Source organism: Triticum urartu, chromosome 4A, assembly GCF_056163025.1.
Source record: "Triticum urartu cultivar PI428250 chromosome 4A, HENAU_Tu73, whole genome shotgun sequence".
In the NCBI taxonomy this organism is placed as follows: Eukaryota; Viridiplantae; Streptophyta; class Magnoliopsida; order Poales; family Poaceae; genus Triticum; species Triticum urartu.
In genome coordinates, this window is record NC_141876.1 from 488,202,194 (window position 1) to 488,206,632 (window position 4,439).

Below are 4,439 nucleotides of genomic sequence, written 5' to 3' on the forward strand. Positions count from 1 at the left end.
TCTTTTTCTTCTCCGGCAGGCGTAGAACTAGTTCGCCAACGTTATAGGTTTTGGCCCGCACATCTCTGCTCTGATACCTTCGAGCCTGTTGCTGATAGAATGTGGAACGAGCTTTTGCCACGTCGCGCTCCTCCAGGGCATCCAAACTGTCCTGCCGATCGAGCTCGGCCTCTCTTTCTTCGTACATGCGCACTTGGGGTGAGTCATGAATTATGTCGCAAGGCAGCACCACCTCAGCGCCGCACACCATAAAAAACGTTGTGTATCCGGTAGTGCGATTCCGCGTGGTCCGCAGCCCCCATAATACGGAGTTGAGCTCCTCTACCCAATGCGTGTCTGATTCCTTTAAGGACCGCACTAATCTGGGTTTAATGCCACTCATGATAAGACCACTCGCTCGTTTGACTTGACCATTAGTTTGCGGATGATAGACAGAAGCATAACTGAGCTTGATGCCCATGTTGCTGCACCAAAGTTTCACCTCGTCGGCTGTAAAGTTCATGCCGTTGTCAGTGATGATGCTGTGGGGGACGCCATAACGGTGTACAACCCCGGACATGAAGTCTATCACCGGTCCGGATTCAGCCGTTTTGACAGATTTGGCTTCTATCCATTTGGTGAATTTATCCACCATGACCAGTAAGTATTTTTTCTTATGGGTTCCCCCTTGGGTCTGACCATATCAAGCCCCTATACCGCAAAGGGCCAAGTAATGGGGATTGTTTGGAGGGCGGTAGGTGGCATGTGGCTTTGGTTTGCAAAAAGCTGGTGAGGGAGTCCTGGATTAGGGGGTGTCCGGATCGCCGGACTATACCTTCAGACGGACTCCTGGACTATGAAGATACAAGATTGAAGACTTCGTCCCGTGTCCGGAAGGGACTTTCCTTGGCGTGAAAGGCAAGCTTGGCGATACGGATATGTAGATCTCCTACCATTATAACCGACTTTGTATAACCCTAACCCTCTCCGGCGTCTATATAAACCGGAGGGTTTTAGTCCGTAGGACAACATACAGAACAACAATCATACCATAGGCTAGCTTCTAGGGTTTAGCCTCTCCGATCTCATGGTAGATCTACTCTTGTACTACCCATATCATCAATATTAATCAAGCAGGACGTAGGGTTTTACCTCCATCAAGAGGGCCCGAACCTGGGTAAAACTTCGTGTCCCTTGCCTCCTGTTACCATCCGGCCTAGACGCACAGTTCGGGACCCCCTACCCGAGATCCGCCGGTTTTGACACCGACATTGGTGCTTTCATTAAGAGTTCCTCTGTGTCGTCGCCGTTAGGCTTGATGGCTCTTACGATCATCAATGGAGATGCAGTCCAGGGTGAGACCTTCCTCCCCGGACAAATCTTCGTCTTCGGCGGCTTCGCACTGCGGGCCAATTCACATGGCCATTTGGAGAAGATCGAAAGCTATGCCCCTGGCCGTCAGGTCAGATTTGTAAGTTTAAACTACATGGCTGACATCCGCGGGGACTTGATCTTCGACGGATTCGAGCCACTGCCGAGCGCGCCGCACTGTCATGATGAGCATGATCTAGCTCTGCCGCCTAACAGTGCCCTGGAGGCCGCACCCGCATCGGCTTCGACCCTTAATTCGGAGCCAACTGCGCCGATCGAGGACGGGTGGTTGGATGCCGCCTCGGGGGCTGCGATCCCAACGGCGATCGAGCCGAACACCAGCCCCGCACTCCGCGAGACTCGTGACTCCAAGGAGCCGGACTCCTCTCCGGACTCTGAACCCTCCGCGCCCCTGCCGATCGAATCCGATTGGGTGCCGATCATGGAGTTTACTACCATGGGCATCTTTCAGCACTCGCCCTTCGGTGATATTCTGAAGACACTAAAGTCTCTCTCTTTAACAGGAGAGCCCTGGCCAGACTATGGTCAACAAGGTTGGGATACGGACGATGAAGAAATTCAAAGCCCACACACCACCCACTTTGTAGCCACTATCAATGATTTAACCGACATGCTTGACTTCGACTCCGAAGACATCGACGGTATGGACGCCGATGAAGGAGACAATGAAGAACCAGCGCCTATTGGGCCTTGGAAAGCCACCTCGTCATATGACGTATACATGGTGGACACACCAAAAGATGACGACGAGGAGCGGAAGGACGCACCGAAGGCTTGTTCCCTCGAGAAGCAGTCAAAGCGGCGATGCAAGCCCCGCCCCAAATCCCGCCTCGACAGAAATAACGATCACACAGACCCAGCGCTGGAGCAGGGCGAACCGCCACCGGACAACAGCAATCCAGATAATCAAACCGAACAAACAGAATCTATCAAGGATAATGGTCCGAACGACATAACGCCGGACAGGCACCCGGAGCAGCAGACTGCCCGTAAAAGGCTTGTTGCCACCGCGAGGAGTCTTAAAAAGCAGAAGCAAAGCCTCAAGGCTGCGCAAGACACACTCCAAATCAGATGGAGTAAAATACTCAACACAACAGCGAGGTACGGCGACAATCGCCCCTCCAAGAGCTACCCAAAGCGGAAACTGCTACCTGAATTCAATGAGGAGGTCTCAGACCCCCCACAACCAAATATCAAAGCAGCCACCTGGCCGGATAGATGACCCCTCTACCAACACAGAGCGGCATACAATGCCACTCACAATACAACACGCGACCCATGCGAGGGCTCGCACCCAAAGGACGGCGCAACAAGATCCATCTATGGACCACGCAAGCGCGCCCCAGCATACAATGCAACACAACAAACATCCGAATAAGGCGGTACACCCGGCTACAGGGGTGCCGCACACCCTCTATGTTTCACCGATGAGGTGCTGGACCATGAATTTCCAGAGGGATTTAAACCCGTAAACATAGAGACATACGACGGAACCACAGACCCTGGGTTCTGGATTGAGGACTACATCCTTCACATCCATATGGCTCGAGGAGATGATCTCCACACCATCAAGTACTTATCCCTCAAGCTTAAAGGGCGAGCTCGTCACTGGCTTAAGGGCCTCCCCGAAAGCTCCATTGGAAGTTGGGAAGAGCTCAAAGACGCCTTTCGGGCAAATTTTCAAGGGACTTATGTCCGACCTCCGGATGCGGACGATTTGAGTCATATAACTCAACAGCCCGGAGAGTCGGTCCGAAAGCTTTGGAACAGGTTTCTTACTAAAAAGAAACAGATTGTCGACTGTCCGGATGCCGAAGCCTTGGCAGCTTTTAAGCATAGCATCCGTGACGAATGGATCGCCAGACACCTCGGCCAAAATAAGCCGAGAACGATGGCCGCGTTAACAAACCTCATGACCCGCTTTTGCGCGGGTGAGGATAGCTCGCTAGCCAGATGCAACACCAGCGACCCAGTACATCTGAAGTTAGAGATGGAAATGGAAAATCACGGCGCAACAGCAATAACAAACGCCGGAATAAAGAAGACAGCATGAAGGGCACGGCAGTAAACGCCGGATTCAAAAGCTCTCGGCCAGGTCAAAAGCCGCCCTCTAAAGGCACCAGGGATGAACTGTCCAGCCTCAACAAAATTCTGGACCAAGTATGTCAGATCCATAGTACCCCTGGTAAACCTGCTAATCATACCCACAGAGAATGTTGGGTCTTCAAGCAGTCCGGCAAGCTCAACGCCGTACACAAGGGGGAGGATACACCAAGTGAAGACGAGGACGAGCCTCCCAAGCAAGACACTGGGGAACAAAAAACAATAAACGTGTTACACGTGATCAAGGGAAAAAACAATGCGGCACTCCCAGGAAAATACACCGAAGTGCCTGTCACCGCGAAGTCCTGCCACTGGTCGTCTCAACCAATCACTTTCGACCATCGCGATTACTCAGCAAGTATCCGACGCGCAGGATGGGCTACCCTGGTATTAGACCCAGTAATTGGTGGATATCACTTCACACGAGTCTTGATGGACGATGGCAGCAATCTAAACCTAATATATCAGGATACAATCCGCGGGATGGGTATAGACCCAACAAAAATTCGCCATAGCAATACTACCTTTAAAGGAGTAACGCCAGGCCCAGGGGCTCGTTGTACGGGCTCCCTTCTACTACAAGTTATATTCGGCTCCCCCGATAACTTCCGTCGCAAGCATTTAACCTTCCACATCGCTCCGTTCCAAAGTGGCTATCAAGCACTGTTCGGACGCGAAGCTTTCGCTCGCTTTAATGCAATACCACACTACGCCTCCCTCACACTCAAGATGCCCGGTCCACGCGGCATCATTTCAGTGAATGGAAATATCTCGCGATCTCTGCGCGTCGAAGAGAGTGCGGCTGCCTTGGCAGCCGCACACTAAAGGCGCCTGGACCAGTGAAAGCATCCAATAGGTCGTCAAGACCTCAGACACAACTAGTCAAGTCCGGTGCTGCTATTTATACCAAATAAATGGTCACACCCCTATTTGTCCATACAAGGGGCTCAACGCACGCAGACAAA